This window comes from Castor canadensis, chromosome 11, assembly GCF_047511655.1.
Source record: "Castor canadensis chromosome 11, mCasCan1.hap1v2, whole genome shotgun sequence".
Classification (NCBI taxonomy): Eukaryota; Metazoa; Chordata; class Mammalia; order Rodentia; family Castoridae; genus Castor; species Castor canadensis.
Genome location: NC_133396.1, coordinates 117050105 through 117073822, shown reverse-complemented (window position 1 = coordinate 117073822; position 23718 = coordinate 117050105). Strand labels below are relative to the sequence as shown.

Sequence of the window (23718 nt, the reverse complement as noted above, 5' to 3'; positions counted from 1 at the left end):
CCTTGGGGAGGCAAAATTCTCTAGCTGGGAAGTACTGGTCTAGAGTCATTTTGAAACAAGCAAGTGAACTACAGACAGACTTTCTCTAAAACAGGTGTCAAGCCTAAGATTGCATTCCCCCAAAATGATCTTATTTATGCCACAAATAGCATTTTACCTGCAGTAAAGTGAAGCCCAATGCCTGACAGGGCCAGTGAGATGCCTAGCACTAACAAGCTATGGGGAGCAAAGTAGTCCAAAATTCTTCATATATGCAAACTCAACATTTAATTTTCTGCAAGGTTACCCACAATAATTACAAAATTTCTATAATACAGCCTTAAAAGCTTGGGACTATGAGATCCATAAGAATTGATACTTTATCTTTTACCTTTGCTGTGTACTGTGTCTGCGTAACATAGCAAATGAATGTAGGCAATATTTTCCTCTAATTTCTAGGAGTATTAAAGTGAAACTTTACTAAAATTAAATTGATTATTAAGGAATCCAATGGAGGGAAATACAGAGCAAACCTCTAGCGTATCAACAACACTGAGGCAGACCAAAGACCTACTTTGCTTATAAACATATATCCCTTAACTGGATATATTGGTTGTACACATGATAACTAGAAGTTTAACATTATACAAGTAATTTTGAAACAGTTTATGGTAGCTGACAGTGGTTAATGATGGCTTCAAGGCAGAAAGTTGACTCCTACATGACACCACTCTGTCTAGTCTGCCAGTAACATACAGTACTTTTGAGGCATTAGCAAGTGCTTGAGTGGACTTTCTACTGGGAATCTATAGGCAAATGCTGACTATGCTAGATTAACTTGAAGATCTCAGAGCTATTCTCAAAACACATAATTTCTTTGTTATAGTCTTAGAATTAAGCCAAGTTAAGAAATCCATTCTAATAGACAACGCTTATTGGGATTTTATTTACCTGATATTAATATTCACAGGAGAGAGAATACTCATTTATTTCACCTTTGAATATCCATATGACTAATAAAGTTTTATTCAAAACAAAGTTTTTTAGGGGAGAGTTACCCATATTTTAGCTAAATATTAGGCCAATGCCTTTTTTAGATTAAGGATGTTGGTTTGATGAGAGAATACTCCCTCATCTATGCTCACTCTGGATTTCAGAGACTTAGTTGTCCCTGCTCTTTCTAAGATGATGTTACTGAAGGGATTACTCTCCTAATATAAGGGAAAGTGAGTGACATTCTATATAAACACAGGACTTAAGGTTACCACCACAAGGTCATTCTATTTGCTTACAGCAAACTCAAGCCATCTTCTGTGATGCAGAGATTATGTTTCCACTCTACTGCGTGACTTCAGAAAGAGAGGAAAGCCTGAGGATTGGTGGGAAGAGGGAATTATGGCACTACCCCTTCCTCTTGCCCAGTTTTCCCTGCCCTTTTGCCTTTATTTTTCAATTGAGGACAAAGTTGGAATCTGTGTGCCATCTTGAAGCCTTGGATACCATACTCGACAGGCAAAAATGACAAGTTTTTTTCTTCTCACACACCTAGAGGCTGCTTTTTTTTTCCCATCCCAACTTTTTCACACCCAATCTCAACCCATAACCTATATCAAACCTCTTTCATGATGTGGATTTTTTTTTAAGCGATAGTAAAATTTATTACAAAAGGAATGTATTTTCAATAAACTGAAAGTAGATCATCTCTAGAGAAAGAATGAGAATGACATGATTAGGCTTTCTAAGAAATGGAGTCACCCTGGATCTAGATGTCAGAATATATCATTTCTAGTATTCTGTTCTTGATATTTTTAACAAGCTGTTATTCTAAACCACTTAATCTTGCTAAGTTAACTCAATTGTAAAAGGAAAATGAAAATTTGTGACTCCATAAACTTTCACAATATAAATATCATGTATTATTAGAAGAAATACTCCTATTTAGAGAAACAGAGTGAGTTATTTTACCTATTAATTCAGTAAAAGCCATAAGAAAACAATTATTTAATCAACAATTACACTTATGCCCAAGCAGCTTTACTCCAGGCTGGTGAAGTGATTCCATGACCTTCTAAGGGAAAAGTGAAAGGTCATCACTTTTTCCTTTATTTGATCCCTCCTATCCACCTCCAGAATTTACATACTAAAAATTGGTGGCTGGAAAGGCACTGGAGTCTGACTAGTGGGCTAATTTCAGTGATAATGTTTAAACTGAGTTAAGAAAGTGGTCTGACCTTGACATTAACCTTGGAAATTACAAGGATTTCCTTTTCCTCTCTTTCCAGTCTGTCTTCTACTGCATGTCATTTTTCTTACACACACTTAGGTACATCTTCTCTTCTTGTTTCCTAACTTACTCAAGCCTATGTCCTCAAAGCAAGTATCCAGAGTTCCCGTACCTTTCGGAGGAGAACTCTATCTGCCCCACAGAGTGCCAGTAGGTTACATCATAGAAATAACAGACAACCATCTGGGGAGGACGTCATAGTGTCTGGTGGACCCCAGGAGATTAAAACATAGGACAGCACAGGTTTCTCCCTAGTACCCAGCCTGGAGACTATGAACAAAAAGTGCTGTATGTCATAGCCCTTACATCATTCCTTAAAGACCAGCTGATGGTATTCCGTACTTGAAGGGAGTAGAAAACCTGAATAAATGAACCACCCTTCCATTTCCATCTTCCAGCAAGGCCCTCATTGCATACATAGGTGTAGCTCTCCTCCATCCATGTGTCCCTCCATTCTCAGATGTTGATTAAGTAACAACCACACCAATTATAAATGACCACTACAGTAAAGAAACAAATCTTGGACGAAGATGTGGCTCAAGTAGTAGAGAGCTTGCCTACCAAGAACAAGGCCCTGAATTCAAATCCCAGAACAGAAGGGGTGGGGTTGGGGAGCAAGAGAGAGAGATCTTTCTCTGGGGACATCAAAGTTCACAATATCAGCTTTCACGTTTCTTATATGTCAGAATGATTGTAGGGAAATAAATTAGGGAAACTAATTTATCAGTTTCTCCATCTGTAAAATTGGGAAGAAAATGTGACTTGTTGAGCTCAGACAATTTTTAAATATCAAATGAGAATAGTAAAATCTAATTTTAAATTAAAAGGATTAAAAAGGTTAAACATCTAGTTATACTGGGTGCTTGTGGCTCACACCTGTAATCCTATCTACTTAGGAGGCTAATATTGGGAGGATCGCTATTCAGGGCTAGCCCAGGCAAATAGTTCTTGAGACCCTATGTCCAAAGTAACCAGAGCAAAATGGACTTCAAGTGTGGCTCAAGCAGTAGAGTGACTGCTTTGTAAGTGTGAAGCCCTGAGTTCAAACTTCAGTCCCACCGCACTGAGAAACAAAACAAAACAAAAAATACCAATCCTTTTACATACAGACTAATCTAATCCATGTCTCTAGTTTAAAAAGTACACTATAACTTTAGAAATTCTCTAGTGTTAGTATCTGAGAAAGTGTAACCATGGCTCCATTATTTGTCCTCATGCCATTGCACCTGTACTTCTCTCTCTCTGTATGCCTCTTTTTTCTGTCTGCATCTTTGCATGAAACTCTGGGTCTCAAAAGGTAGCATAATATAGAAGACTGTATATATTTTAAAGGTAAAAAAAACCATAGAGTAAATCTCAAATCCATCATTTCTAGTTGCATTTCTTCAGACTAAATGATATCTCAAAATAGGTAAAATGGAGACTGTGAAATGAAAGACATCTACTCATGCCTCTCCCCATCTCTATTTCTCCTTTCCTTCCTTCTCATGCTGCATCCCAGAAAATCTACCATCCTTACAAATCCTGTAAATTGTCTCCAACTGAATGAGACAGGATGCACATATGTAGGGAAGATCATAAATCAAAGGTCTGGCTGTCATTCATTAGTTGTGTGGACTTGGGCAAGTTCCATGACCTCTTGGAGTCTCAATTTTCTCATTTATAAGATGGGGAGAGGGTAAAAATATCTATCTCATAAGAATAATGAGAAAATTTGATCAATTAAGATACCATATAGAACATATGGCATGAGGCCTACTTAAATGCTAACTGCACAATAAAGACAGTTATTACATTAAAACTAAAAATCAGTTTCTTGTATTAATGATACTTTGGCTAATGATAAGAATGGCAAATCTGGGTGAGAAAACTCAAGATAGGACACTGCCCACCAAATTGTTTGAAAACAAAAGCCTCTAATAATTACTAAAATGTATTGATCACTTAATGTATGCCAACCATTTTTCTTAGGACTTTCCATGTGTTAAGTCATTCAATCCTCACCACAATCCTCTGATGCAGTTACCATTATATTTCAATTTAAAGTTGAAAAACAATAGAGGTTGAGAGTGAGAGTGGTTCAGTTTCTTCTATGTCATCACAGAGAGTCGACATGGAATCTAGCTCCAGAGCTAGGGATCTCTCTAAATCATATTCCTTTAGAAAAAAAAATGGCATGTTCTAGACTAGCTGGTCAGTTGTCAGTAATTAGTAGTGACTACTAGTAAACTACTAGAGTCTCCTGATGACTTTCTTTTAAATGAGTGAAGGTCCACTTTTTCCTTTTTTTTTTTTTTCTGGTGGTACTGGAGTTTGAACTCAGGGCCTCACACTTGCTAGAAAGGTGCTTTTACCTCGTGAGCCACCCTGCCAATCAGAAGGTACACTTTTTAAGGCATGTCTCTTACTCACCAACATTCTCATTTCTTTTCTTATACAGAAAAATGAACTGTGCAATCCAAAGTAAGGCTTCAGGACATGGTTGTAGACCTGGGCTCATGTGTGGTATGCATACATCACCCATCAACATGACCATCTTTGTCATCCCCACCACCACTGTTATCACCATTACCATCAAATTACTATTTATTGATCACTCTCTGCCAGGAATGTGGTAATTCTCCACATACATTTTCTATATGTATAACAGCAGAAGGAAATGTTGAAAATTACTGAGCTATACTATTCCAGATGCATACTGAAAGACTTTTTCTTATAATTTTACCACTCATAACTCCAACACCAATCTTGAAAAGGAAAGAGGATTGACAATAATATTTACTGATACCTATCTCAGGTCAAGAAATGCAAGACATTTAACATATGTAATCTTATTTAATCCTTACAACCAACCTAAAGGCGTCATAGATACTTTAATCCCAATTTCACAACAAAGGAAACTATAGCCCAGAATGGTTAAGTATTTTTCCTAAGGGTTTTACATCTATTAAACTTTAGCTTTAGGATTTGAACCAAACCTCTATGATTCTTTCGAGCAATACCTTTAAGATAGTCTTACCATTTCCTAACTGTATTATTATTTGTTTCTCCCATAATATAAGCTCTCTTACATAGTCTATTCCACTACAAAGCAGAAGTCTCAAAAAAGTACTAGTATCACAAGTTCTAGCTCTGGCTTTGCAACTCACAAATAATATGACCTTGGAAAACTTGTTTATTTATCAAAAGGATGAGTTTCCAGTTCTAGCCTTCTACATTCTATGATATCTGTAGAAATAAATTACGGATAGCCACCATCTTTCACACTACATTAATTCCAATTGCAGGCTTTTTCTCCATCCTTGGAAGAGAAGATTCTGGAAAGGGATCGCTATACTGGTGTGACTGCTGATGGGACCACCAGACAGGAGTGGTTAAGGAAAAGGTTGGCTGGAAAGTGTGAGAAAGGCACCACCTTGCAGCTGTCCCTGCCTGAACAGTACCATGAATAAACAAGAGCCTCTCTCTAGAGATCTCTGCTGGCACCTTGTCTTCATTCCTTTCTGGAAAAAAGAAAAAGAAAGCAATTCATACCCTTGTGAAGAATGTACTGCCTTCTACACGCAATTGCCAAAAACCCAACTGTAGACAAAATCCATCTGACAAAATCCCTTAACTGCTTTGATTCAGTTCTTAAAGGAGATTAGTTGTTGGAAGGTCACAGAGAAGCCATCCTACTGCACATTGCAGCTAGGGGTTTCAAAGCTTTCACTACTAAGGGAATCTCTGTGCTTCATGCCCCTTCTCTCCATGCTGTTTAATCAATGAATCAACAAATAGTTACTGAGCAAGGCTTCCCTGGGGTCTACAGGTCACTTCAGATGTAGCTCTCTAGTTCAATAGCAGGAGAAAGAAAAACAGATTTTTCTGACTCCTCTTAGTTTCCATTTATAAAACCAGGGCTGGCATCAAAAGACTGTCGGTCTCCTGTCCCTCCTTTTCCTTTCCCTGAGATTTCTGATTCACAAAGAGCAGGAGAGTGTTATGCAGCCAAGAGAATATAGAAGGAAGGGAGAAGGGAAGGAAAGAGAAGGAGGAAAGAATGGAAGGGATGGAAGGGAGGACAGAAAGAATAAGACATTTAGATTTCAGCTCAAGGACAAGGGTCAAAAGATAAAGCAAACCCATAGGCAGTATTCCCCAGAAGTATCTCTTTAGTAGTATAAACTTCCATGCTTACTAGCCTGTTACTTTTGTTCTTTAAAATTTAAGACTATCCTTGAGACCAATTAGTGACCACAGGGCTTAAGCTTTTAGGATTTGGGTAATTATGAATCTCTTATACCCTAAAGTGTTCTACTGCCTACAACTATAGCAATAGGCTCATATGTAAAATGGGCATTTAGCCTCAATACAGTATCATAAATCCTAAATGAAAAACAAGTCTTAATTAGTCTTCCTAAATAATTCGCATGAAAATGAAAAGGTATGTAAGATATTATTTTCAGCTTTTAATAAAATGTTACATAAACCACTACACTATACTATAAACTGAATCACCATCCCCCAAGTGATGATAAATTACTCCAGTGTACAATTGTCACTAAGATAGGACCAACTATGATATAAATAGTGTCCTTCTCTGTCTAGCACATAAGCAGGATTCTACTTCAGTATATACTTTTAAAATAAAATAATGACAATAAGATTCACAACACATTATTGAGCATTTACTATGCCAGACTCGGTAGCAAACAGCTGCTATAAATGATCTCATGTAATTCTTTTGACCACCTATAGACATGCATTATTATCTTCTATGCACAGTAAGGATGTGGAGAGATAGTCAATTGCCTAATTTTTTTTTTTTGGGTGGTACTGGGGTTTGAACTCAGGGCTTCATGCTTGTTAGGCAGGTGCCAAGCAAACCACTCCATCAGCTCTCTTTTGTGTTGGATATTTTTCAGAAGTATTTGCCAGGTCTGGCTTCAAAGATCAGTCCTTCTGATCTGTGTCTCTTATGTAGTTAGGATTACAGATGGGAACCACCAGCACTCAGTTTGCCTAAAATCTTAAACATGGTTCAGTCAAGAATGAAGAATCTAATCCATATCCCATGCTATACACTGTGCTTCTAATTCTACCCTGAGACTGTTAGTGTTTCATATTTTTTATAAGTATGGCTGGTACTAGAACACCAAACAAACATAAGATCACAACTTAACCATGACATTCTGAAGAAATTTTCAGTGTAAGTATGGAGTAAGGCATTCCAACATCTTAAGAAGATTGATTTTTTTCAAGAGAAGCTTAAATATAAGTACTGTGTTGAGAATGGAGAGTAAACATGATCAAAGTACTTAACAAGCATATATGAAAAAAGAATAATAAAATCTCTTAAAAATTGTTTCTAAAAAGGGGGGAAAAGAAAGAGTAATAGAGAGGGTGAGTTTTATCAAAGTATAGCATATGTATGTATGGAAAGATCACAATGAATCCCCTTTGTACAATTAACATACACTAAGAATAAAGAAAAAAAGTACTATGTTAACACTTAGCACTCACAAGTCTGAAGAAAGAGTTTGCAAGATAAAGTTGAGTGTATATGGATGGGGTTGATGCTTTTAGAACTTGTTGGGCTCCTAAATTATGATTTTTCATGTACAGATTGGTTCTATCATAGATGGTAATAACAGAAAAAAACACACCTGAAATTCTACAAATCAGTAGGAAATCTACATGTATATAATTGTGCATCTATTGTGAGCAATCTATATGTCAATAGAAAATAAGATAAAAATACAGCATTATCTTTTGCTCCAAAATGATGTGATTATTTATACCATCTGTGTGTGGAAAGAAGTGTAGACCAAATAACCAGTTCAGGTCTGTTTGACCTTAAGACACAACACACCTAATCAGAATCCTTTGCTTAAAGTTCCTGTGCATGCTTTAACTGTGAGCATCCTCACTCCTGCACACTATATCCAACTAGGTCCACCCTCCAAATTTGAACCAAGACCCAGCTTTCCTCTTGTTTTTTCTTTGATGAACACCTGATAACTGTTCACCAAATAAGCCATGAGGTTAGCACTGAACACAGTTAACAGTTGACTCATTTTTTTTTGGTTGAAAGCAAATTTGTGAGTACAATCATTTTCACATACAGAAACCATCCCTATAAGAGAAATGAAAATACCACTGTAAGACCTGATCCTTATAAGAACCCAGAAAAGTCGGGGTAGGTGAAAATGCTGAAATGAGACATGGCACTTCCCCAGTAGCTGCATGCACTCATTACCATACTGCAGAAGTTGTTTCTAAAGCACATAGCACTTTGCAGAAAGACCGAGGTTAAAAATTAATCCAGAGATCCAGGAAGGGAGCAAAAAGGCAGTTGTACCACTTAAAACAAAATGATCCTCTTATACTTAGGCTTGAGAACTTCTAGTACGCAATTAGCATGATCCTCAAAAAGGCAGTCCTGAAATACTCAGTCTTCTTTTTTTGTTTCCAAAATAAAGGTACTTACCAGTAAAAATCCACAAGTCACCACACTTTGCCCAGAATTACATGGGTCATCCTTCTCCATGGGAACACAGAGTGGGACTTGCCAAGTTTGTAGAGATACCTACTTGGGTTGGTTAAAAATAGGTAAGGGGTGGGGGGAGGGAGAAAAGAAAGACTTTCCCTTTAAAACTGAACAGAAGCGGATACCAAATCACATGACCTTTTACCGTAATTTCTATTAAAATCATTTCATGTCTGGTTGCCTCTGCTCTCCTGGCTCATTTGTATTGTTTACAACAAGCCATTGCACTGGCAGTTAGTGGTGGCTGAATCCATGGTTACCCGTTTTTACATTCACTAGTTAAATGGAATGCAGCTTTGCTGTGGGTTTCAGGGAGCAAGCTCTTAAGAAACCACAATCCAGCTATCAATCAGCCTAATCTGAGAGAAATTAATCTTACAAACGTAAGTATTGTTGCATATTAAAAATTGATAGAAAGGGGGCAGGGGTTTTTATTGGTTGGAGTTACAAAAGTGGACAAGCTGAGATTTGACTTAGAGTGTTCAGTCTGTGGTCTCCATCTGACAGCCATTCACATCGTGCAACTAAAAAGCTTTCAAGGGTGACACGACCACCCTTGACAAACAAATCCCACCACCTCCCCCAAATTCCCTGAGCATTGATTCCCCCTGAATGTTCTTAAAATCTAAATATAGGTTTAACCAGACTGCAATCCCCACAAAGTAACTTAAACAGATACACACAAGACAGTAAAATACCAAACATACAGCATTGAGTAGGATTCAATTAAGACAAAACCTCAGAGGAACGCTCTTCCTGAGTAAATTAAAACTGCAAACTAATATGTTTTATGGAAAGGGAGCGCAGTATAAACTCATTCCATTGTCCATGAATTTATGTAGTTAATCCTTTAAAAACATTCCCCCAAAGCTAACTTGTTTCTCAAGGTGGACATGACCAACAATGATAATTCCTAATAAAAATTTAGAAGTTTTATAGTTTAATGCCCACAGCAATTGTCCCACAAGTCACATCTACATGCTAAATGAGAACAGCAAATAGTTAAAGCTAACATATTACAACCCCATCTACTGCAAAGTCACTGTATCAGAAACTAGAATTGATTTGTTTCTTCAGAGCGAATTGAAAATGAATGTAACATAACGTCGGAAAAAATCTCTCCTGCACTGCTAAGCGGATATTGTATAATGGTTGATTGTAGCTTTGCCCTGCACTATTGCTGCCTAAATCACACATACTTACACGTTCTGGGTTCTTCCAAGAGTTTGGTGCAGTTTCAAGGACAAATGTCTTAAGGATGCCTCTCTATTGTGCAGCAGGGAGCCTAGCTCAGATCTGATGACAAGAGCACAGTGCTAAATCTGACAACAGAGAAGGAAACCTCCTCCGTGAAGAGGAGATCTTGGAAAGTCTCAGGGTTAAAAAGGCTGCTTGAAATGTGCTGGTAGATTTGCTCTCTGGTTGTGTATACACAGTAACAGCTGATCTGTGTTTGCAGCCCTGCAGAAAGGAACCTTTACTGAAAACCAATGGCATCACATTTCAGCAGGGCCAGTGCCAAGTGCTGGAGAGCAGAGCAACCTTTGACAACTTCACACAATTCAACCCAGCAGACTCACCACAGGTCAGGGAGGAGGGTGGAAATTGTCTGCTGCCGCTGAGGTTCATGCCAGTATGTTAACGCGGTACCCGGGAAACCAAACAATGTCACAGTCTGGACTTGGGCAAGAGTGGAAGGCATTCCCTGGACTTCTCTTAAATGTGATTTTTGTCTCTGCTGCCCTGACCTACCATGTACTATATGTCAACAGAACAGTAACAATGAATCCCAATGTACAAAGTGCATCTCCCTCTGTTTCTTATATAAACCTTTGGATGTAAGGTTCCTCTGATGTTCCTCAAAAATAAACCAAAGGGAAAATGGTATACAATGGGTATACCATGCACTGTGCCTCTCAATTCAGAGGCCAGAGTTTAAAAAAGACTGTGTTGTCAGGACCATTTCATCGTTGTTCATTATAAATCAAGGCATTTACAGAACATCACTCAAGAGACTTTCTACCACAGTGAAACAATGAAGATACCAAGAGCAGACAGGCCATGAAGAAGATGGCAAGTGCTGGTCAGGAGAATGACCTTTGTTATCATCCTTCATATGGAAGAGGAGGAAAACTCCAGTGAAAGGAACATAAGAGACAGAGATGGGGGCAGGGCTTCCAATGGCGACCACAAACTTAACCCAAGTCACGGGTTGACAACTTTATTATCTGTGTGCTCCTCATAGCCCTTCCCTTCTCTTCTGCCCTATGACAAGTCCATATCGTCTATCATGGGGCATTTTATTCCACTATCATGCATTTCACTTCAAAGGGCAGAAATCACAACTGGCAACTTCACAGAGGCCATATGAAATGTGTCAGATGGCTCAGGGCCTATTCTCCTTGTCTAAAGTCAGGTCCAGGAGCTAGTGCCTGGGCAACTGGTGAGCTATCCAAAGCAATTCCTTTGAGGCCATACTTGTTCCTGAATGATGATAATCCTTTACCTTTGAAAGCCTAAATCATGTAATAAATAAACTGTGATTTTGAAGCCAGATAGATGTAACTTCCTACCCTGACTCTACCAGTCTACCTGCACCAGGTTGTGAGTAGTTTAAAATCTCCAAACTTCTGTATCTTCAGCTGTGACATGAAGATAATCTATGTATCACTTTTTAAAAAGATGTAAGGGACAATATATGTTGAGGACTGACCAAAGTGCCTGGCATGCATGCATTCACAAACATTTACTGAGCCTCCTCTCAGATCAAGACAAATTTCGAGACTCTGGAGGCTCTGAGTCAATTAAGACATGGTGCCTACCCTCAAGAGCAGGTCCACAAGTGTTAGGTCTCCCTTCCTCTCCTCCTGTAATCTATGTAATCTCTATTGTAAGCATAAAAACACTTTCAAATGCTCTGACATGGGCTGGGGAACATGGCTTGGTGTTAGATTGCTTACCAAGCACATATGAGGGTCTGGATTCCATTCTTAGCACCACCAAAAAAAAAAAAAACCAAAACAAACAAAACAAAAAAAAACCTACCTCATTTGACTCTTACAACAATTTTATTTTATGAAATAAATGAAAGTAAGCCCAATTTTTAAATGGGAAAACTACATCTTTTTTTTGTTTGTTTTTTGGGTTTTTTTTTGGTGGGACTGGGGTATTTGAACTCAGGACTTTGTGCTTGCAAAGCAGACACTCCACCACTTTAGCCACACCTCCAGTCCATTTTGCTTTGGTTATTTTGGAGATGGGGGGTCTCTCTCAAATTATTTGCCTTGGCTGGCCTCAAACCTCAGTGTTCCCCACTTCAGCCTCCCAAGTAGCTAGGATTACCGGTAGGAGTCACTGGTGCCTGGCTAGAAAACCACATCTTAAAGAGATCACACAGCTAGTAAATTGCACCCTTAATGTTAATCAAGCTCTCTGATTCTCCCAGGTACTATTTAATGTATCTATATGAATTAGCATGCAGCATTTAATGTATCTGTATGAGTAAACATTAGCACTAAATAGTTTATACAGTTCTATGTTGTACTTATCTTTTTTGAGGTTGTTTTTTTTCATACTGTTGGGGATAGCACCCAGGCTTCACACATGCTAGACCTAAGCTCTACCACAGAACTAGACCCAAAGCTCTCCATACTGTTATCTTAACAATTTCATGCACATATACTGTACTTTCCTCAAGGTAGTATGAGGCTCTTAAACACAGAAAGGCTATATCTTCAAATTTCTTTGTAGTCACTAACAGACCTAACATCATGTTAAATATATTACATGTTCAATAAATTATCCTAAATGGAAAAGAAACTCAAGCTGGATTGACTTGTACCACCTATGAGCATAGGAAGCCAGAACCTTCAATAAATGGTGGTTTGGAGTCCTCACACCATCTAAGTCTTCAATTACTTATAAAGATTCACATGCACATTCAAGCTTTTAACACTGACTCACAATTAAGTCCCCCAAATTTTATTTTCTTCATTTGTACAGTACACATTCTATACATTGAGAACATGCTGGGTTTTGGTAAAAATGACTAAATATAGACTTTAAACTTGATCCCAAGACATCTTTTGATTTGTAGGTTCACCCTGTTTTTGTGTGTAACAGAATGAAAAGTATAGAGTTCTGTGAGTAATGCTTAGAGTAGAGTAGAGCACACACTAATTTCAGAGAGAATCCAAGCAGAATTTTGGGATCTAGTTTTTAAAACATATTGTCTAGACCAAATTTCTTGAATAGTTGTTGATATACTACTTTCCTCAAGGTAGTATGAGACTCTTCATTGCATGCAATGAAGTAATAGTTCATTTCTAATGGAAAATTTGGCTAGGAATTTATCGGTGAATAATATACAATTCCTAGAATCACATACAATCAGACCTAGAACTTGGAATTCGACTGATGTCTTATATCCTTAGTTCCGTCGTATCTTGGAAATCTTTTTTCAAATGGAATTTATATCATTCTTTGTAAGTATTTACTGCTAAACAATGATTCCTTTAGCCTTCACAGAAATGCAAGAAATTTAGATTAATATCAAAGTCATGGCAAAAGTGCAAAAGGCAAGCAGTGTTTGAGACAAAACTATTACTGAATGCATTGTTTTTATTTCCAAAAATCATTCACTTGTTTACGTAAGCAGTGGCCATGTATAGGAAAGTTAATATGCTCAAGCGCTGGTGTTGCCTATGTTAGAGTCAACAGCCTGTGAATGGCTTCCACTTCAAAGGCCCATCTGCACAGTATTTCCTCCTTTTTCCCTAAATAGAGTAATATGAAAAGTGCCCACCACACTCCCTGTTCCACAATGGGCAAGAAATGTCCCAAGCAAAGCAATCCAGAGTAAAATAAACTCTCAAAATTGCCAGACCTGGTCAGCACAGAGTGGGCTGACCCAATGACTCTTGCGTCCCACCAGAGCTAAAGCTTCATAGTTTATCAATATTTTCTACCCAAGAGTCTCTCACAACTTTCACAACCATCTTGAGAAGCAAATGTTTTCATTAGTCACAGGTTTACAGAGGAGAAAGGTTCAGAGAATGAATTTCTCAACATAATGTAGGCAGAAGTGGCCCAGAAGAAATTTTGGGATGAGAAGCTGAAACCTAATTCTAAAGTTTTTCCACACAACATACTCTACCTTCCCTTCAAGGAGGATTTACACATTTTAGTTTTCCTCTTTGTCCTTTTGGCTTTACAACCAATAGCTCAGTTAAATGTAGACCAGACCATTTTTTACACACATACACATACACACCCCAAAAAACAAACAACAATCAAAAAAAAAATCTCTTTTACCTTCGACCTTTTCTTCTCTCACATCTTGGCCAATGTATCCGAATAATACATTTTTTTACCTTCATTTCTCCTCGCTTCCACTTTCAATGAATTTGGGTGACAAAACACAAATTTTATCACAGTTGATAAACTTAGCAGCAGTGCTACTGTTTCACTATTTTAAGAGAAAGAAAGACCATCTATTTTACAACCAGTTTCTAAAAATCCTGAAAGTTTCTAAACACCCCTTTTAGCTTCACTTCAATAATTTCCATATATCTTTTCAACGTCCAACTACGAGTGCAGACTTTTAAACATCAACCCTTCTGCTCTAGATAAGTAATGAACTACCATTCCATTTCACTGCCTTTTTGCTATGTTTATCACTTGTATCATAATAGAACTGTTCTTTACATTTTGTTCATCACTGATAATACAATATTTCACTCCAGTAAGTAGGAACAGGCTTTTATGATCTAGCTTGGGAAAGTAATCAGCAAGATTGTTTTCTGTAGGAAAAATGTGTGTTTTGAATATCTGATAATTAATCTGCAAAGGAAAAATCTGAGTGCAAACCTGACTGTCTAAATATCATAAGGCTTTCATTCCAAACCACTGAATCTGAGCTCAGTTGCTTCTCTACATACTAGTTTTTTCCGTCATGGCATAAGGCCATACATAAGTAAGTAATTAGTATGTAGAATAGAAATAAATTAGAGTATCATTAATTGGTTGATGCATTATTAATCACTTAATTCAGAACTTAGGGGCAAAGTAAGTTGGAGACCATCTAGTGAACCTCCTCCATTTTGGAAATGAAGATGCAAAGGTTCGCTATTGTTCTCTGAAGAAGTGGGTAACCATGTCATTCTACTGTCTGCTTAGTATCACTGTGACTGACCTTTAGCTGAAGACCAACATTCAGTCCTATACACATTAGCTATAAAGAGCAGATTTCTAACTCTGATGGGGATTGGCTCAAAAGATCATCAGGAATTATGTCCTGATTCTGCAATTTTCAGAAAATAAATGTTCATACTAAATAGAAAATGAATTTCTAATAACTGAATGAAACTGCTCATCTAAATAGATAACTTTGGATTTCTCTCTACACATAATAATTTGGGGAAATATATAGCCTGTGTTTACTATAGCAAAATAGCTATAGTCTCTAAGAAGAGCTATAACTTGCTAACAATTTTCCTGATTTATGTTTGAAAACATACAGGGCATGAAATGATTTCTGCAACCTTACATTTTCCTCAAGAACACTGGTGAGCAGAAGATATATTCCAAAAATCATGTGGGATTACTTATTTTATCTCCTATTTCAACAGAAACGTGACGAGCAATTATACATAGATGTTCCACCCTCAATAAAAGGTCATTAGATTATTTTTCCCATTAAGGGAGAAAAGAAGAAAAAGGAAGAGAAGGAAGAAGAAAAGGGAAAGAAGAAGGGAGGGAAGGAAGAGCATCTATTTTCATATGATGTGTACATTGTAAAAAGTGATTGCCTTCTTAAGGAAGGGCAATAAATATTCTTCCAAAGAACAGCTTATGGATAATGTATGGTTGTAAACTGTAACTCACTATACAAATGTTAGTTATTCTTGTTGTTAGTATTTAACATACATGGAAATTTGCTTCACAATCTATAATTGCGTTAATAAAAGATAGGCATTTGTGAATATAAATTATATTGGTCATTAAATCAGCCTTATTAATCTAATATATCTTAGAATGAGACCAAATTTAAATGAGCCACTCTGGTAACATAGATATCTTGAAATGTTGTTTATTCTACCATCTAAACATCGATTGGAATAAAAATACAAAATTTTACTACGCTTTATATAATGGCATTCTGAATTTGAATCTTTACAACACTCAAAAATCACTGTCAGACATACATATTTTCCAAAGTAATAAAATAATTTGTTTGTATAAAGGAAGTAAAATAAGCAAGCTCATTAGTTAGCATCCTTTTTAGAGTAGTATCCAGGTTATTTTCAGCAGATGTGCCATTTGAAACAGCTATAAGTGTCCATAAGTAAATATCTTTGAATCTCCAGTGTCCTGCATTTTATCACAGGGATTCCAAACACATTCAACCCTTTTGTTGTGGCATCTGTGATCATTACCTTGTTTAAATGAAGTAGAATCCTTCCTAGCAGAAATACAGCTTAATTCAAAATTATCAACGATGCTTTCTCCACCCCTACAGGTGCTATCAAGTGTAATGTTACAAACGAGCAATTAATACCATGCATGGTGTGCCTGTGTGAGGGACACTGGGAGGTGCAATGCAGGAGGTAAGTAGGGAGGAGGTGGGCTTTCACAACTGGAAGTGACAAGGGTTGAATACATGCTCCAAGACAAAGGAAACTCCCTTATCTAAGGGATAAAAGGCACACAGAGTTTGCATTTTCTCAGGACTTGTTATCAGAACCATAATGTCAGGAATTTTCATTCAAAGATTTTCAAGGATTTTTCTAATTTCCTGAATCTGAGGTGATTCCAGGACTACAGTCCTGTGTGTGTATTAACAATCTATTTCAAAAGACTGTGAGACCTTGTGCAATTATTTCTTAAAAGAAAGACACTCAGGCTCTGGCTCTCCTTCTTAGCTTCAATCACCGAGTCCATAGGAAGTGTTATTTTAAATTAGGCTCAAAATAATCTAAAGCAGACTGTTCTAGAGAAAGACCCTTAAACTCTCCCACAGTACGCCACGACCACCTGCCAGCATGCGAACTCACAGAACTTTTTCCTAATTCCTTGTTGATTCTGAAACTCTCCAGGAATGGCAATGCCAACCTAAAAACCAAATTGTGAAGCCATGGTATCTCACGGCTCTAACCAACTGACAACACAGTGACAAGAGAAGAAGTCTTTGTTTGCACAAGAGGCCCCAGTACATTATTTTGACTTTAGGAAGATATTTAAAATGAATAAGAAATCGTAATATTATGACACTTGGTAATCACTATTTCAAAGATCAGAGATTCTATTGTTCAGGGAGAAAATTTCAGTTGATTTTCTCATAGCAGTGGTTCAACTGAAAGGTTCACCAACAGCTCCCTGGAGAAAATGGAAGGCCTACATTTAAATGGAGATACAGTATTTCCGAATGCACAGTACCTAGAAGGCAGATACTGTCAAGGTTTCTTAGTGAGAATAACTCAACTATATTAGGGACATTTCAAGCTGTAGCGCTCCGTATTTCATAGAGCTCAGGCTATTTTCATAGAATTCTTTTTCCTCTACACATCTTCATGTTTGTCCCCAGAAGTTAAAATTAAACCTCGTTCCATAGCAAAATCCTTACTCTCACAACAAGCAATTACAATTGTACATATCATTTCTGTGTGTGCAGAAAAAGACCACAGAAGATAGCTTGGCCAGAAATGTTAAATAATTGAAAAGTATAATGACATAATAGTGTAGTAAGCTTAGTTTACAATGCAGCCGATTTAAAGCCATAAAAATACTGTGTAAAAATTTTATCTTGTGGTTGACCATTACATATCCTATCTATTATTCAAAAGTATCTCAACCGTGTTTTTCTTCATTAATGTGGCTTTTGGCATTTCCCTCAAAATCTTGCAATTCCAAGAGTTTTCCACAATTTTGAAACAAATAGAAAATGTCTGTTTTATATCATAAAGTTGCTTCACTAGAATGAGAATATCTCTAATGGCTGATTGAAACTAATTTCATAGGTCAGTTTACAAATGAATCTTTAGCCTCCTAAAAAATGATTTGTTTTCTTTTAACAGACTCAAGCATACAAAACATTAAAAAAAAAAAAACTAGTCATTGGACACATGTAAACAAGAGAAGAAACTCATAAATAACCCCCTTTTCTGTGACACGCTAATCCAGGGATTTGTCTGTATTAGAAAACGCCATAAACCATCAGGAAACTTTTGCCTGGAGTGTTGGGCTAAGGTGCATAGCATGTCTGCACAGGAGCAAAAAGAGACACTTAGGATCTATTTCAAACATAAGCCCATTACCTCTGGCAGGCTCTTGCTAAAATTCTAGCTGCAACTGAAATGTCCCTGCAAACAAGGTTACTAAGAACAGCCCCAGCTACTTTTTTTTAAAAGCAACCTTTCCTAGGAGCCCTTCAGCTGTCTGTGGGGTTAGTTATACCTTATCTTGCTACACTGCCATTCACTTGCTGATTCAAATCACAACCCAAAATAAAAGATAAAATATCTTGAAGATCACTTAATATTGCAGTAATAAGTAATGCTCAGTTGGCGATGGGAACATGGTTCTCCCTTGGTAACCTTTTAATTTCTGGAAAGGATGTACAGAATAAATTGAGCAGCACACACATGGAAACATTATCGATTGATGTGCTCAATTTTGTGAAAACACCACCCATCAGAAGCTCCCTTGGCTCCCCAGGCAATTCTGGTTAAAGAAGACCTGCAGGTTTTAGTACATATCATGAGCAAAGACTTAAATACTATTTTGATTTATTAAAGAAAAGGAATCATCTTCTATCTACATTGATCACCACAGTCAATGGACAGTTTGATGTGCAATGTGATACCATTCTCAATATACACACACTTAATTCTATGTGACTCAAGTTTTAGAGTTGTGAGAATCTGCTTTAGTAAAAATAACAAGACCATGCTTCACAGACAAATCTATATATAAAAGATCACCAAGCCTGTTTTATTATGCAGTTGATCACATTAGAAGGAAAAGAACCCTCATCAATATCACTTCATCAGATCAAGCTTCTTCTTTCTGTCAGCCATTCCTCAGCTCAGATTTGAGAAATGTTCAAATTTCCCTCTCTTTTCCACAATGACAGAACTGTTTCTCAGGTTGGTTAACTCATTTTGCTAACATCACATCTACTGGACAGCAGGAAAAAAAAAAAAAAAAAAAGGAACCCTGAACATGCCCCAATCCCATTCCCTGCCTTCCTCTCTAAGACATTTCTGACATTTTCCTCTTGCCTGCTGCTTCTGAATTTGGGCATTTTCCAAACACACTCCCCTATTTGGTCTTTGGGCAGCGTGAGAAAACAAAGGAGAGTTTTCTCTTTAAAACTAGACCAGCTTTTCTGAAACACACTTCACAACATCCGCAGTTCTCTTGATCTTGACTTTTAAGTATTAAGCAGGAGTGTTTTGAAAGTAGTGGGAAGTCATATGTGAACCTAACAGCTTCTCTTAACCCACATGCTGAGAATTTCTTTCTTTTTGGGGGGGTGGAGAGAGAGGTGATAAGGGAGAGGGAGTAGAGGATGCTCTTTTTAACCTTGACCTCTGGCTTACTTTAGCCAACTCATTTCCTTTCTCTGTGTGTCTGTGTCTTACTGCATGGCCACTGTAATGATACTACAACACAAACATACCAAACGTGCTTCCCTAGCATCAGCAGACCCATGTGGTAATTCACAACGTAACCGAAGCAAGCACAATAAATAAACACATACATAACCATTCCACAGCACTGAAGCACGCGGGGCATTCGCCAGGCCCTAAGAACTCTTCCAGAATCGCTCATTAAGATTCGGAAAGGGGGAGGGGGTACAGCTAGGAAAAGGTTGCCGGAAGGGAAGAGGAGGGGAGGAGGGGAGCTTTGCCCTCTGTGTCTTTCTCTGACAATCTCCCATCAGCAGACTGGGGGGTGGGGGGTGCCCAACACGGAACTCTCTCCTGCAGACGCTCTGACAGACTTTAGGGGCAGAAGAGAGTAGGTGGTTTGAAACACTTAAAGCATGGCCGGGTGACCTCTGCTCAACTTCAGAGACTCCCTCCCGGAAGGTGAAAGGGTTGGGGAGACAGCAGGGAAGAAGCATAGAGGACAGGAGGGAGACACCTAGGACTACAGCAGCAGCAATCACCGGGATTTTCCAGCCCTTGACAGCAATCCTGAACTCCTGGCACCACCCTCTCATACACGACCCCTACCCCGTGTCCCCTTGGCCCCTAAGCCCTCCCAGTTTGGGGTGCTCTAACTCTGCCCTCACTTTACCACTTTACCAAGCACACAAGTCTCTAACCAGGAAGGGGGATGGGAGGGGTGTTGAAAGAAGAAATCTAATTGCAATTAGGATTTTCTCTGTGTCTCTTGCACACACCTGACAGTTTTGCAGTCATGGTCAGGCGAGTCTACAAGAGGTGGGTACTACTTATGGTTGTGTTATTGAGGAAGGGGCTGCTTTTTTTTTTTCCTTCTTCTTCGTCTTCTCCAAGAGACTCTATAAGCAAGTGAAGGGGGTGGGGGGGAGAAGGGGGTAGCAATATAGATTTCAACCAGGACTGCAAATAAAGAAAGCCCCAGATGCAAATGTCTGTCTCCAGATGTTGATAAGGATTTATTTGGAGCAGTTACCTTGGCAGGCTCAGAACTGCAGCCGGTTAATCAGGTGAGTCGTCGGGGATTTTAAAGAAGCCGAAGCCGGTTTCTTTGGCTATGAAAGTCTACAAAACCCCCATGCAGGAACATTGCACATCTTACACACGCCTCCTTTAAAACTGGGCTCCCGCGACCTCAGCAGGCGAGGGGGTGCTGGCCGGCCCGCCGATGGCAAGGGCACGGCCCCCTGCGCTGTCCCCGCAGGCGCGGGCCCGGCCTGGCCCCCGGGGTCCGCGTCCCGAGCGGCTGTGCACTCACCGAGCCGGGCTGCGAGGGGCAGAGGGGCGCCCGCGGCTAGCCGGAGCGCAGAGGCGCCTCCCTTTTCTCTTGGTAGCGTCGGTCCGCACTCCCTGTGACCCAGGACGTCATGATGCCTGTCTGTTTTCTCAATGATAACTTGGCAGAAGAAGAGAGAGGCTTCCAGGTTCTCCTCGGGTGGTTACGTGGTATGTGCACGTTTCTGTTTGCATGCGTTTCTCTCTCTCCTCTCTCTCTCTCTCTCTTTTTCTAAAAAAAAAAAAATAATAAATCTCTCTATATTTTTTCTAAAAAAAAAAAAATTTTTTTTCCCGGCACAGTCATGATTTGATCGCATTATTGCGTTTGCATAATTGACGCCTCTGGGTGTGTATAGATGTGTGTACATGCGTGTGATTTTTTTTTTCCCCTTTAAATCCTGCTGCTCCTGCCGCCGCCGCCGCCGCAGCCCGCTGCAAAAGGAAAGCATGCATGCGTTCATCTTTTGTCTTTCATTTTACCTTCAGGGTGACATTCAGTGCCAACTGCTCCCTTTTGACCGTCGCCAATCCCCGCCTGGGCAAAATAAATTTGAAAAACGTGGAGGGAGGAGGGAAGGAAATGCCCCCCCCCCCCAGCCAGAATGCCGGGGTTTCTATTGCTTGGGCTCCCAGATCCCAAACCTTACCCGGCCCACCTCCCAACCCCGAGAAACCATTTTCCCTTCTACCCACCGGGCCCAGGCAGAGAATCGGCACCAAGACAGCAAGGAAGCATCCACCCCGGCCAGACACTCATCTCTCAGTTGCATCCCCAGTGTGTAGGCCTCTCACAACTGGAGCTATTTTTGTCTCCCAGTGATTTTCTTTAAAGCCTTTTAAAAATGGGGAGGGGGCAGGGAAGAAAGAGAGCAGCGAGAAAGAAGTCAAAGCCAGCATTGAAGGGACTCTATGGACACAGGAGAAAACTGGGATGGGAGGGTGCTCCTGGCATGCACCCCATCACCAGGGTAGTTTGGAAGGGCAGAAAGGATAACCAGCTTTTCTTTGACTTATTCTCCAATAGCAGGAAAACTTTTTTTTTTTAATGCAAAGATGTTACTGCTAACTAGTCATTTTTATAATTATGGTTTCCAGAACCAGTAGGAAAGATCTCAAGAATAATCCTTAATATTTCTTTCTGCAAACGTGAGAATGTAGTTTAGATGGTGTGGCCACAGGACAAGTAAAGCACAGATAAGTTCTTTGTGTTATTTGTACATTGCTATGGTTTGTGTAACTTCTCAATCACAATATTGTATATATTACTCACGATGTATATGTTTCTGATGAATACATATCTAAATAATGCCTAGCACCAGGTTCGGCAAGTATTTTGCCCTTCTTTATCCATAATTACTCATTTGTAGTAGCAGAATGGTATAAGGATATTTTTTTTTCCTAAGCCTGTGGTTGACCTTGGCCGTCATCCTATATTGGTAAAAATCACTGTCCCCTACTGATTCCAAATTCCTAAAAGATGACAGCAAAAGCTGAAGTTGCAAAAAATAAAACACAGAGGAGAATGTTGTATCTGAAAAGCAGAGTGAACTGAAAGAAAAAGTTTTTAACTTATCCAAGATAATCTGTAACTGCTGTAGTTGAACATAGTTTATCAATTTGAGAGCTTGGCTAAGTTTAATGAAAATAGCAAGTAACTTGTTGGGTCTTTTCCCTGTAGAGTCATAGTCCAAGAATCACTAGCAAATCCCACAGGAAAGACACTGTAATTACTAAATTACGCAAAAGCCAGACAATCAGAATTGGAGAAGCGCCTGGCTGAAGTACACTAAGAGGGTCAGAGTACTATTGACTAATGGCCAGATCCCAAGACTTCAGCAACTGCCTGGCCACCCTTGACAATTGGTCATGGTTCCTCTGGCTCTGCTTATCAGTCTCCTTGGAACCCCATTTTGATGAACTGGTACATTCCTGTCGGTACCTAGAGGTTATGAGAGCTGGTGATTCCCAAGAGGACAAGGGCCTATTCAGAGTGCCAGGAGGGACCAGCTATAGATGTTATTGGTAACTTTCCCTAACTGCCCAAGAGGTACTCATTAATATTCAGTTTGGTTCTCCAGCATTTTTACTTATTAACCTCGGAACTGGACTCTTAAAGACTCACAGGAAAGGAACCATAAAAATTTGACTTTAATCCCCTGAAATCCAATTTTTTTTTTCTTTCTACACAAAATCTGTCCTTGCTGTTTGTCACCAATCCATGTGCCAGTGCAGACAGCCAAATGATCTCCTTCCCCAGGGGAGGAGTTTGAGCAACTAGCAGAAAGTAAGGCAGAGTACTCAAGTGATCCAGAGGTCTGGATAGAGGCTTTCCAAGCCAAGATTCTATAAATCCAAGTCTGCCTATTCAAGTGCAGACTTCTCAGGCTATTTTCAAGCCTTTATTTTCTGGCTTCACATTGTCATAATATTTTCAGCTTTATTTCTCAACCAAACCAGAGGGTGTAAAAATGTTTACCAAATGGGGGTGATGACATAGAATGTCTTTAAGGCAAGGTTGTAAACTTTACTAGACTTAGAACTTGTAAAGCTAACCAAATCTCCATAACAACAGGAGCAGAAAAGTAGTTTTACCCAAGGAGACTGTGGCAGGAGGAGTTGAGTAATTAGTCTCAAGTTACACAGCTGGGGTTCAAATGAAGTTCTGTGAGCTCTCACTATCAAACTTTCTGCTGACCTACCTACCAAGGCAACCTTATTTCCAACTACTGGCTCATCTACCCAAGGATCAGTCAGGCTAATCACTCACTGTTAGTCTCACACACTCCATTATCTCCTATTTCAACACCATTCCCTAAGCATCCAACACCCTCCTTCTATTTAATATTCAAGTTCTATCCATTGGTGAGGCCAGGTTCAAATCCTACTTTGCCCACAATGCTATTTACTATTCTTGGGTCTATCTGTCATTCCTTCTCACTGTTCCACAGTGTTCATTA

The 23718-nt window shown here is 39.0% G+C and overlaps 1 protein-coding gene across 18 annotated transcripts in view; it reads right to left on the bottom strand.

Moving 5' to 3' along the window:
• Esrrg (estrogen related receptor gamma) overlaps nt 1-20880 on the bottom strand; it is a 556652-nt gene extending 535772 nt beyond the window's left edge. For 6 of the 18 annotated variants that reach the window (XM_074048304.1, XM_074048303.1, XM_074048314.1 and 3 more), the window contains exon 1: nt 20742-20873. The gene's annotated coding sequence lies outside the window, so the exon portion shown is untranslated. Of the gene's footprint in view, nt 1-9998; nt 10430-20459; nt 20620-20741 lie in introns of those variants that run through there. The other 12 variants (XM_074048310.1, XM_074048311.1, XM_074048318.1 and 9 more) reach the window with 5 other exon arrangements.
• Between the last annotated feature and the right edge of the window lie 2838 nt (nt 20881-23718).